The sequence below is a fragment of the Kogia breviceps genome, chromosome 10 (genome assembly GCF_026419965.1).
Source record: "Kogia breviceps isolate mKogBre1 chromosome 10, mKogBre1 haplotype 1, whole genome shotgun sequence".
Lineage (NCBI taxonomy): Eukaryota > Metazoa > Chordata > Mammalia > Artiodactyla > Physeteridae > Kogia > Kogia breviceps.
The window spans coordinates 4,970,171-4,982,394 of NC_081319.1; the positions used below are offsets into that span (position 1 = coordinate 4,970,171).

The following is a 12,224-nucleotide window of genomic DNA, read 5'->3' on the forward strand; positions in this document are numbered from 1 at the left end:
AGCAATTGGAGGGGAGAGGAGACTCGCGATTAGACCGAAGGTCTCCCTCACCTGCACAGTCCATAGCCACCAAGCCCTGTCCATTCTACCCTCTAAATCAACAGTGTCCAATAGAAATATATTGTGAGCTCTATGTACAAAATTTAAAAAATTTTCCCGTAGCGTCATTAAAAATAGCAAAAAGAAGCAGGTGAAACTAATTTTAATAATATACTTTAACCCAGCTATATTCAAATATTATATTTTTAACAGATGATCAATTCAAAAATTATTAAGGAGCTATTGTGTATTCTTTTTTTCGTGCCAAGACTTGGAAATCCAGTGTGTATTTTACACTTACGGTACACCTCAATTCTGACCAGCACATTTCGAGGGCTCCATAACCACATGTGGCTGGTGGCTACTGTTTTGGACAGTGCAGTGACCCTGTCTCTAGTCCTCATCTGCCCTGCCACGGCTCACGCTTACCAGGTTCCTGCCCGTCTTGTCTTGCCTGCCAATCCACAGTACGGCAGCCAAATCATTGCCTGAAACATAAGATTTGATCGTGTCCCTATCACCCTCATGATAAGGTCCGGCCTCCCTGGTCTGGCTTCTGAGGCCTCTCTTGCTTTCCCTTCTCCCCTCCTCCAGCCCCCAAGCCCCCCACTCTCCTGCTGTACTGAATTATTCACAGATCCTCAACACAGTAGTGCCTGTTACCTCTAAACCTTTCCACACTTGGTTCCCTCTGCCTCAAATACCCTTGGAATGCATCTTGGGCTACCCTTTCAGGTCACTCATTCATTCAACAAAATTTATTGAGCACCTACTATGTGTTGGACACTGTCCAGATCCTGGAACAAACAGATACATAAGAGGGAGATATGCATAACAAGAAACTATACAGTGTGTCAGTGAGCAGTAAAGCAGGATGCGAGGGAAAGGTGGTGCAGGTGGTTACTACTGTATACAGGGTGTCAGGGAAGGCTTCTTGGAGAAGGTGACATTTGAGTAGAGAGACCTGAAAAAGTGAGGGAAGGAGCCAGGCGGCTGTCTAGGGAAAAGCATTCTAGGTAGAGGGAACAGCCAGTGCAAAGGCCCTGAGGAGGAAGCCTGACTGGAGTGTTTGGGGCACATTTCTGGGTGGCTGGGGTGGAGTGAGAGGGGAAGTCATAGAAATCAAGATCAGAGAGAGCAAGGAGTTAGTAGTGGCACATCATACAGGGCTGTGTAACTGGAGTGAGTGAGGCGTGAACCCTGGAAGGGTGCTGAGCAGAGGAGGGACATGAGCTGACTTGAGTTTTAACCAGATCCCTCTGGTTGCCATGATGAGAACAGACAGGAGCATAGAGACTAGTGATGTGGTGGCCAGACCAGGGTGGTTGCCAAGCAGATGGAACGAAGAGGCTGGATTCAGAATATGTTGAAGGTGGGGACAACAAGCTTTTCCAGATAGGTCAGAACCAGAGTATGAGAGAGCAAAGGGTCCAGGATGACTCGAAGGACGACTCCTGAGCTTAGATGACTCCTCTTCCAGGAAGCCCTCCTGGGAACCTACAGCTCCCTGGGCCTTGCCCTCATGGGGGCTGTCGTGCCCTGTCTCCCTCAGGGTGCTCCCCAGGGCAGTGTAGGACTTGTTTACTGTCCTGCTTGCGGAGTGTTTGAGAGGTGAGTGAGGGCCCCGGCCTCAGCTTTGAGAGGTCAGTGCCCACCCCCTACCCTGTTGGGATCCACAAGGCAGTGGATGTTCTAGCCTTTGCCCAGTTTCCTCACCAGGAGAGGGCAATGCCAGTCCCACCCACAGGAGTCCCCCCACCCAGCCCTGAGCCCCAGGGCCTCCTCTTCTGCTGCCGGCCCCACCTCACTGCTCTGGGGGAGGATCCGGTTGGCCCACATGGCTGGGCCCTGAGTCGGCCTCACCCAGGGGGTTGGGGAGCATCTGGGACACGCCACCTCCTCCCCACCCAGAGCCTGGCACACTCAGGGTGGTACGACTGCCCCCACGTAAACACCCCTGAAGTCAGAGGGCATGGCCCCGGCCCGGGGCGGGTCGGGGGCTGCAGCCGCCCCATCTGCCCTCCTGGCACATCCGGGGAGGAGTCAAGTCAGACGGGAAGGCCGAGGCGCCTACAGCACCGCAGAAAGGAGGGCCCCCCGGCTGAGCGTGGGCGCGTGGGCGGGTGAGCTTGGGGCCCTGGGCGACGTCACGTCCCGCCCCTGTCTGTCACGGGCGCGGCCCCGCCTCTCTGCCCTCCGCCCGGCCCCGCCCCGCCCGCCTCAAGAGTCCGAGCGCCGCTAACCTCCAGCCCACACCGGCCTCGGGAACACAGGTAAGGGACGCGCGGAGCGTGAGAGGCGGGGTGGGGGTGATTTTTAAGAGAACTGGGGAGAAACAGGCTCTTCAACAAGCCTCACATTTTGTGGCTACCAGCGGGCCTGGGTTTGAGTCCCAGTTCAGTGGCTTCCCAGCTGGGTGAGCGCCTGTGTCTCCATCTCTGGAAAATCAGGGGAGGGTGAAGTTCTCCACGGGTGCTGTGAGCCTCCAGCCAGCCCGTGCCCCTCCCCCGCAGGTGAGCCACCGCGGTTCTGTCGCTGACTTTCTGCGGGGCCTTCAGAAAACCCTACGACGTCAGCTTTCCCATTCGTGAGGTGAAGGGTCCCCCTAGCTTCGGAAGGCTTCTCCCACTCTGCCCTCGTGGGACTCACAGCTTTGGAGGGTGCTTCCTCACAGACGCCCGGCCTCTGCGCTTTGACGGGCGAGTGAAGGCAGCCGCCCTCCTGTTCCCGCCAGAAGCTTCCCTGGCCTCGGGCTCAAAGGCATCTCTGGGGAAAAAGTGCTGAACAGAGAGCTGGGGGCGGGGGGGAGACCCGCTGAAGTCAGAGACTCACGGGGTGGAGGGTGCGGCCTTAGAGGGGGTCCCCAGCCGCCCCGGTCCCCCAGGCCGGCATCCCGAGTCGGGAGGACCCACCTGTGCTCAGAGCATGCCGGCTTCTCTCCTCAGAGGCAGCCTTTGGGCCGGAAGCCAACCCATTTCCCTTTTATGGGGGACAAGAAAGATTATGGGCTTGTGCTTATCATTTTGACCTGGTTTGTTTAGAAACTGAGAGAAAACTGAAGTCAGGAGTGTGTGTTTGTCCTATTCGGAGTCCAAGCCAAGCGGATCTGTAGTAACGAACCCCTCTCCTGTCTCTGGATCTCCCAGAACTTGGTGCAGCCCTCTCAAAGCCTAGGGTCCCTCCCTGTGCCTTGAAAGCCTCACCAGGCCACCTTCTTGGGGAGACACCTCCCACACGCTGGCCACATGCCAGGAGCAGGGACCGCTTATTTCACTTTCATAACAGCTGTATGTGGGAAGTTGTCTTTTTTTAAAAAAAAAAATAATAACCTTATGGAGATATCATTCACATGCCATAAAGTTCACCCTTTTAAAGTGTACAAGCCTGTGGTTTTCAGTTGATTCACCAAGTTGTGAACCATCACCACTGTCCAATTTAGAACATTTTTATCCTCCCCCAATAAACCCCATACCCTTTAGCAGTCACTCACCATATCCCCTTCTCCCAGGCAACCGCTAATCCACTTTCTGTCTCTATGGATCTGATTATTCTGGACAATTCATGTAAATGCAGTCATACAATAGGGGATCTCTTCTGACTGGCTCCTTTCACTTAGCATAATGTTTTCAAGGTCTATGCATGTTTTAGCGTGTGTCAGCACTCCATCCCTCCGTTTGCGTGAATAATATTGTACTGTATGATTATATCACATCTTGTTTATCCATCCGTCAGTTGATGGACACTTGGGTTGTTTCCACCTTTTGGCTATTGTGAATAACGCTGCTGTGAACATTCATGTGCAAGTCTTTGTGTGGACACAGGCTGTCAGTTCTCTTGGGTATAATACCGAGGACTTGCTAGGTCTTATGGTGAAACTATGTTTAACGTTGTAAGGAGCTCAAACTGCTTTCCAAAGCGGCTGCACCATTTTACATTCCCACTGGGCAATATGCTAAGTCTCCAAATTTTCCACGTCCTCTTCAGAACTTGTTATTGTCAGTATTTCTTATTTTAGCCATCCTAGCACATATGAAGTGGTATCTCATTGTGGTTTTGAGTGCATTTCCGTAATGACTAATGATGCTGAGCAACTTTCCATGTGCTCTCGACCATTTGTACATCTTCTTGAAGAGAAATGTCTGTTGAAATCCTTTGGCCATTTTAAAATTGGGATGTCATATTATTGTTGAGCTGTAGGCGTGCCCATTCCAGGGGAGGATTCTGAGGCTCCCAGAATGCATGAGACTTGCAGTGATCTCACTGTCAGTGGTGGGTAGAGCTGGGAACTGAGTCCAGGTCTGTCTGATAATTCAAGAGCCAGAAAGCTCTTTCTCTTTCACTGGGTGCCTTCTTTCTGGTTTTTGCTGTTGTCAGTTGTGTGTGTGTGTGTGTGTGTGTGTGTGTGTGTGTGTGTGTGAAAGAGAGGAGGGTGGGGGAAGCGAGAGACCAAGAGAAAAATATGGAAAAGAGAGAGAGAAGAGACAGAGACAGAGAGAAACTGGCATGACAGGATGAGAAAGAGGAGCCTGGCCTGACACTGGCTGTTTAATGAGACACCCACCTTGGGGAGTCAGAGCTAGGGAAAATTCTTTTCAGAGTTTTTGGTTTCTTCCCATTCCTCTTCAGACATTTTGGGGGCCTCAAAAAAGTTTATTGAGGAGCACACTCCCTCCTGGTTTTTCTTCGTCTCTAAATCCGAAACAAATCTGATTAGACCCCCAAACCTAAACAGGGAATAGCATCCTCTAGTGTCTAGCTGGGTCTAAGAATCTGGAGCAGTGTTCGTCACACTTTTTGATGTCACTCTCTGCTCAAGAAAAATGTTTAGGGCTTCCCTGGTGGCACAGTGGTTGAGAATCTGCCTGCCAATGCAGGGGACACGGGTTCGAGCCCTGGTCTGGAAAGATCCCACATGCCGTGGAGCAACTAGGCCCGTGAGCCACAACTACTGAGCCTGCTCCGCTACAAGAGAGGCCGCGACAGTGAGAGGCCTGCGCACCACGATGAAGAGTGGCCCCCTCTCGCTGCAACTAGAGAAAGCCCTTGCACAGAAACGAAGACCCAACACAGCCAAAAATAAATTAATTAATTAATAAAATTTTTTTTAAAAAAGAAAAATGTTTAGGCACCCACAACATTTTATATATGTATATATATGTGTGTGTATATATATATATATATATATATATATATATATATGGATTTAGAAATTATATACAAGTACTGTGACCGTTAACTAATGTCTCAAGGCCCAGTATATATTTGGAGTGAATTTCATCACCAACAGTAGTGGATACAAGTCCACCTTTCAAGGAGTTTTCTTACTATGATTTCGATCAGCAATAATGTGTATGTGAGATGCCATTCTTTGTTGTTTTCAACGTTAGGGTAGCTGTTGTAGGACTTGAACTAGGAGCAGTGGTGGGTTTGTCCTACACTTTTCCTGTCGCTGGCTTGTACTTTCTCGATTAGCGTTATCTCCATCCACGGTTTCTTGGCAGGGACTTTTAGAAGCCACTTGTCCACACTACAGGGATTGATTCAGTTAAAGCTGTGTTGTTTGATCCTCAGCTCCACCTAACCCGCCACCAGGACACTACAGTATACAGCAGCAGGCTGAATGTAAAGGAACAGACGACATAGGCATAGCAAACCTGTCTGCACTGTGGGCTGCCTCTGGCCTCTGGGGACCCCACTTAATGGACGTGGCATTGGGTGTCTGACATATGGCCAAGGGTGCACATCAGGGTTGAACTATGTACTCTTAACTACTTTTAGCTAAAACTTAAGTAGAAATAATGAACTAATATTTTCCTCCTGTGCTTTGGAGATTATTATTTGAGAGACTAATAGGTTCTGAGCTAAGGACATCTAAGCCCACCTCTGCCACACCTTCGCTTGCCACCTCTCATGGCAGGGTGCTCGTGACCACTCAAAGCAGCTCTCATTTTTAGAGAATTCCTTTACATACTGAGCTGGCATCTGCCCTGGTGACTCCCCGAGGTCCCAACCCCTCCCTCTGGGCTCACAGTCCCACCTGGTCGTCCTGTCCTGGAGGAGCCCTGTGGAGACCTGGGGACAGAGACCAGGTCTGTTCATGCAGTGCTCATCCCTAGGCTGAGCACCCTGCTCCTCCGGCCGCTTCTCTTGGATGTGGTCTCCGTACCACGCACATCCTCTGGGTTATCTTGGTTTGTCCAGACTCTGTTCTGTTCAGGACCTAGGATCGAGCCTAGGATAGGAGCTGGTGAGGTATAGGTCACCTTCCTCACTGTACACTCTGTGCTTCTGTTAATATGACCTAAGGCTGTGTTAGCTTTGCTTTGTTGCTCTATCACCTTGTTGACTGCTATTGCACTTTAACAGACATTGGTTATGTACCTCCTATGTGCTAGAGTCCAGTCAGATGCTTGTGCTAACATGTACTTATCTTTCAGAGAGTGTTTTTAAAATCCTAGGTCTTTCTGTATGAACAGCCTCCACGCTGGGCCCACCCATCCTCCTTCGGCACAGACTTGATTTTGTCCCTTTTACCTTCTTCTTTCGGTGCCATCCCCACTTCTCAGGCCCTAGCTGCATCCTTGGAAGTGCTGTGGCCACGGGGTTCACCCAGATTCGTGACAGGTCCGTCCAGCTTGTGGGCAGCTGGCTGAGCAGTTTGGGTTGTTATCCCACCATTAACTTGCCTGGATGGACTCGAGACAAACGGCTGAGGAGGTGGGAACAGTGGCGTCGTCATTCTTTTCCTCTGTGAGGTTCCCCTTGTGCTTGGACTTCAGCCTCAGATCCTTTGCTCTGTGGCCTGTGGGGAAGCCCCTTTCTCCCTCTGGGCCTCAGCCTTGATCTCCTGGCTGTAACTCTGCGGAATTCAAGCTTGGGGAAACAGAGAGAGGGCCAAGCCTGGGGAGTGGGGTGAGGCGGGGAGGTGAGTCTGAGGCGGGAGGTGTAGCGTGCCGAAGAGAAGAGGGACGGGAGCAAGCGGAGGATCTTATAAAGGGAAGGGGGAGATGCTAAGACACTGCTGGCGTAACATTATTTCTCTGAGCTCTTAAATCCAGCACTTTATGGCTTCTTTTTCTGAAGCACTTTCTCTAAGCCAGGGGCTAGAATATAGTAGCAAGAAAAACACGATTCCTAATCACAGGGAGTCCAGAATCTAAGTCCATTTTATCTGAATCCTCACAGTGACGCTGCAAGATAGTGACACAATCCCTATTTTACAGACAGGGAAACTGAGGCTCAGAGTGGTAAAGTTATTTGCCCAAAGTCACCGAGCTGGGAAGTAAAGTGATGAGGCACGATTTGGAGTGCGCTCTCTCAGACCCCACTGCTGGAGTGACTCAATCAAGATACCTCTCAGTACAGAGTGTTGGCTAATAGCATGTCATTTTACTATGTACTGTCCTGTCCACAGCCCCAGGTGAGCTCCAGAACCCTTGGTGAGTGACACTATTCTTTGACTCATAGATGAGAAAAAGGACCTAGAGGAGGGAAGCGATGTGCCCAAGGCTTGGTGGCAGGGCCCGGCCAGGCCCTCTGTCTCACAGCAGCTAACTCTGTTTCCTCCCAGACCCTGCCCTGAGGGTGCCCAGAGGACTTCGCACTCATACTTTGGGATCTGGAGCTCTGAAAAGACGGTTTCTGTTCCATCCCTCTGGCTTCCCAGGGTCTGTTTCTGATTCATTCCCCTCCCCAACTGTCCTGCTTGACGGGTGGAGGAACTCTGGACCCGGGAAGCTGGCAGTGTCCAGAAGGGGCAGTGAGAGTGCCCAGGCCTGGATTCTCGGACAAAAAGACAGGCCCCAGGCACAGCAGGGATTGAAGCAGATGGCATTTCCCAAAGCTGTACCAAAAGACATTGAACCACATTCTGGGGAAAGGGACTAAGCTCTTGTGTAGTTTGGGGAAGGATTGGATTAAGTAGAGTGAAAGAGCTTTCTATCCTGCAGGCCTTCTCAGAGCCTTTAATGTACAACTTGCACTTCATGCAGCTCCAAGGGGGGGAGCCTATGGAAAGCAGAGTTGCCCAAACTTCTTTGAACATAAAATCCACTTTTAAGATACTGTATGTATCTTACTGTTAGAACATGCTCTTCTGGGCTCTCCCATGGGTCACATCAACCCTGAGCGCCTTTGCTGATTGAGTAGATGAACCGTGAATGCTTTAACAGGACCAGAGCTTTAGTATCCTAGAACGTCAGAGCTGGAAGAACCTTGCAGGGTGCAGCCCAGCTTCTCCGTGTGTGGGAACTGAAGCCCAGGGCAGTCCAGCAACATGTTTGCAGGCGGGAGGCCAGAGGCAGACAAGCCTGTTGGGACACTGTTGTAACACTCAGGGGAGAGTTTCTGGCGGCCTGGGTGCACCACACTCTGCCTAGCATGTGGTGTCTTTGTTAACAGTACAGATTTCCCTGCGCCACACCCTAACCCTAACCTTGCTCTGCACGCCAGACGCTCTGAGTGAGAGAGTCCTGGGCATCTGCCCTGTCAACAGTGCTCCCAAGGACATCTGACCATTACCCAAATTTGAGAGGCATTGAGCATGGGAAAGGAAGGGGAAGCTCTCATTTATTAAGTTGCCAGTATTCTAGGCTTGTTGTGGGCACGATATCCTTTTATCCCCGCAACACTCTGGAGGATAGATATTAACACACCATTTTATAGAAGCTGAGTAGAGCCTGGCAGCAAAGGAACAGGCACAGGAACACAGTTATGACCAAGTCCCAAACCCTCAGTCCCCTTGTAGGATGTCTTGGGAGGGAGTCAGTGGGAGTAGAGAACCCAGCTCCTCTTGAAGGGAAGATGGGACAGGCTTGGGCTTTGGCTGGCTGTGGAGGGAGGAGCCTCCCTCCTTCCTGCCTTTGGAGCTTGGGGGCCCAGGAGGGTGGTAGAGTCAGAGAAGTTAGGAAGGAAGATGGTCAGCATCTGAGGGCTCCGGGCTGAGGCAGGCACTGCGGTGGAGAGACTGTGAGAAGCAGAGTGATAGCCCCCAGAGGTGCCTGTGTCCTGATCTCTGGAAACTGTGACTCTGTTAGGTTACGCAGCAGAGGGGAATGAAGATTGCACATGGAATTAAGGTTGCTCGTCCGCTGGCCGTCACATACAGGGTGATCCGGGGTGATCTGGGTGGGGCCAGGGTCATCACAGGGTCCTTAAATGTGGAAGAGAGTAGCAGAAGAGGGCAGAACAGTGTAGTGTGAGGACTTGACCTGACAGTGCTGGCTTTGAAAATGGAGGAAGGGGCCACAAGCCAAGGAATGTGGGTGGCCTCTAGAAGCTGGACAATGCAAGGAAATGAAGAAGGAGGGGGAGGGAAAGGGGAAGGAGAAAAAGCAGCAGCAAGGAAACGGATTTCCCGTAGAGCAGGAAGGAAGGCAGCCCTGCTGACGCCTTGATTTTGGCCCCGTGAACCAGTGTTGGACTTCTAACCTACAGAACTGTGAGGTACTATACAGGTGTTGCTTTAAGCCACTAAGTTTGTGGGAATTTGTTACAGAAGAAATAGAAAACCAGTGAGGAGCTGGAGCAGCTCCAAGATGGTCTCTGTCCTCAGCAAGTGTACAGGCCTCCAGAGCAAGATCTGCAGGACCACTGGCTTGGGCAGTTACAGTGCTGGGGAAAACTGGGAGCTCCCCAGCCCCTGGAGTTGAGACAGAACACCTCGAATGCGGTGGGGGGCCTCAGGGGCCCTGCCCATCCCGCCCTGGGGGCCGGAGTGAAAGCTGTGGACTGGCCTGCCCAGCGAGCCCCGCTTTGCTCTGCCTACTCTCTCAGAGCCCCTCCCCCCACGTTCGTCTCATCTCAAATGCTTTGGTTACAAGTAAGAGAAACCACCACAGGCTACCCTAACAGGACTTTCTTGGGAGGATGTGGAGGTCTCACAGAACAGAGGGAACTTCTGAGGAGCCAGACCGCAGAGAAGGCGGTGCCCAGGAGCAGAAACAAGAGGGCCCTGTCTCAGGGGAGACCAGCGCCCACAGATTGAGGGCTTTGTGTCACTCACGTCACAAGTCCCATTCCCGGGAGGGAGAAGCTGAGGGTCTAGCCTGGGTGGAGGGCAGTCACCCCTCCATACGGTTGTCCTGGAGCAGTGTCTGCCTGACAAGGATGTGCTTGGAATTAGGGCGCATGCTTGTTTGGGGTGGCTTGGGAAGCTGGAGATTATCCAGGGCTCTGACTTTCTCCTTTGCTGCAGTCACCAGAAGGGGCTTCGATGCCAGGTGGGCAAAATCAGTAAGTGTCCACCCCTCTGTCGTCTCTGTCCCCCTCTTAGCTGCTGTTTCTGTTCCCAGAACCTCCCATCCCATTTCCTGCCCTGGGAGTGTTTAACTGAGCTGGAGCAGCACTGGTGGCCCTCAGGGGTGAAGTTTCAGTCCACCTGTGGGGAAAGTTAGCCATGAGCCAAGCGTTCAAAGCCCTGGATGAATCCCCAGCCTCACGGGGTTCCTACCCGTTCTCCAGCCCCCTGCCACCCACCCCCTCCACCAAACCTTCAACCCACTTTGGCCACACGTTAAAATCCAACTCAATCTTAGTAAGCCCCCTCCTCCAAGGTGGGACACCCGAGAAAGATAGGCAGCCCCTGAATCAGGAGGCAGGGTTCTGGAGCCAGCCTTGCCCCTGAATCGCTGTGCGATCCTGTGCAAGTTCTTCTCCATTGCTCAGTTTCCCCTTCTGTAGACTAGGACACCGATCGCCACCCTGCTTCCTGCCTGGTTAGCATGAGGATCCAGCGTGCTGAGCGGGGAAATCTCTGTGAGGCTGTGGTGGCCTGGCGTCCCCTACTATCTCTCTCACCTCGGACCCAGGCCCTTGTAATAGCAGGAGCTTAGGAAATCTGGGCTGAACTGAAGTGGAAATCCAGTTTGGCAAAGGCTGTGGGTGCAGCGGCCCTGGCACCACAGGTGACTCAGCAGGGCTGGGCTTTTTGGAGAAAAGCGCTAAGCATTGCATTTCCTTGTAGGAACAGCCTCAGATGGTGGGGTGGGGGGGGCACCTGAAAGAGGGAGGCCTACGGGCCTCTAACCAGGGCCAGGGAACCAGGGTTCTCTGTTAGGGCAGGAGATGGATTCGAGTCCATCTGTAAGCTGGGAGACCCTGGACAAGTCACTTGTCTCTGTGAACCTCAGTTTCTTTCTGTGTAAAATAAGACTTGCAAGGGTGAAATAAGATCGCGGGGATTGTGCCATGTGCTCCTTCCTCTCTCTGCTTTCTTCTGTCTTCACTTCTCCTGTCTGAATTCCATGCTCCATCTTGGCTCAAAGGAGGTCACATGCTGTGAACTTGAATTTTCAGAAGCCTCTCACGGCACTCCCTCTGCCTGATGCGCTGTCCTTTTGTCTTAAGCATTGCCCTACATGTTGATCTTAGAGTTTAAAAGTTTTACAATTCTGTTTATCCTTTCTTACAGCAGACATATGGGTGGAGGAGGATGAGGCAAGGACATTAAAAGGAGAAACAGGGCTACCTCAGGTCCTGCCTCTATGATAGTTCTGTTTCCCCTCCTGATGGATCAGTGTGCTGAAAAACTGCCCGAGGAGGTTCCCTGGGCTCTGGGGACACTTGCTCAGGCCTCCAGAACTAAACAGAAGCCAAGTCAGAATCATTTGCATAACACTCGATGACTGTTGGTGGCTTCTTTCCTGGTGCTAATGACAGAGGCCTGGGAAGAGGTGCCAGCATCAACAAGGACTGAGCAACTACCCTTGCTCAACCACTAAGTAGCTCTCTGGCCTTGGGCAAGTTTCCTTGCCTCTCTGTGCCTCAATGTTCTTACCTGTAAAACGGGCACAACCACAGTGAGCTCTGACAGAGTTGTGGTGAGGCACATGTGTCATGTGCTCAGATCCTCGCCTGGTAGATAGGAAGCACTTACTTGTTATTGTCTTCATCATCATCAGTATCATCATTTTTGCTTTCTGCCAGGCCCTGTGCAGGGCACAGGTGACACAGATGAATCAGTCATGGTCCCTACCCTGGCTGGTTAGTGATCTAGTGGAGGAGACTCACCCTGGGTGTGTCAGACCCTCTGCCGGGCTCTGATTGGAGATCTGAAGGTGAACAAGGAACAGTGGCCCCGGCAGTTGTGCAACAAGGCTCCTCCCTCAAGAAGGAAGAGTCTGAAACAAGGCACAGCTGATGAAGGCTCAGGAGAGCAATGTGCCCTCTGGGCCTCCCCCACATCC

General features: G+C 51.9%; 1 protein-coding gene across 8 annotated transcripts in view; it reads left to right on the plus strand.

Moving 5' to 3' along the window:
* Positions 1-12,224, plus strand: part of TMEM40 (transmembrane protein 40) — a 48,795-nt gene that overhangs the window by 11,582 nt on the left and 24,989 nt on the right. Inside the window, exon 1 of one of the 8 annotated variants that reach the window (XM_067043407.1) lies at positions 2,090-2,312. The exons of 6 other annotated variants lie outside the window; for them this stretch is intronic. The gene's annotated coding sequence lies outside the window, so the exon portion shown is untranslated. Of the gene's footprint in view, positions 1-2,089; positions 2,313-12,224 lie in introns of those variants that run through there. One more of the 8 variants, XM_059076133.2, reaches the window with a different exon arrangement.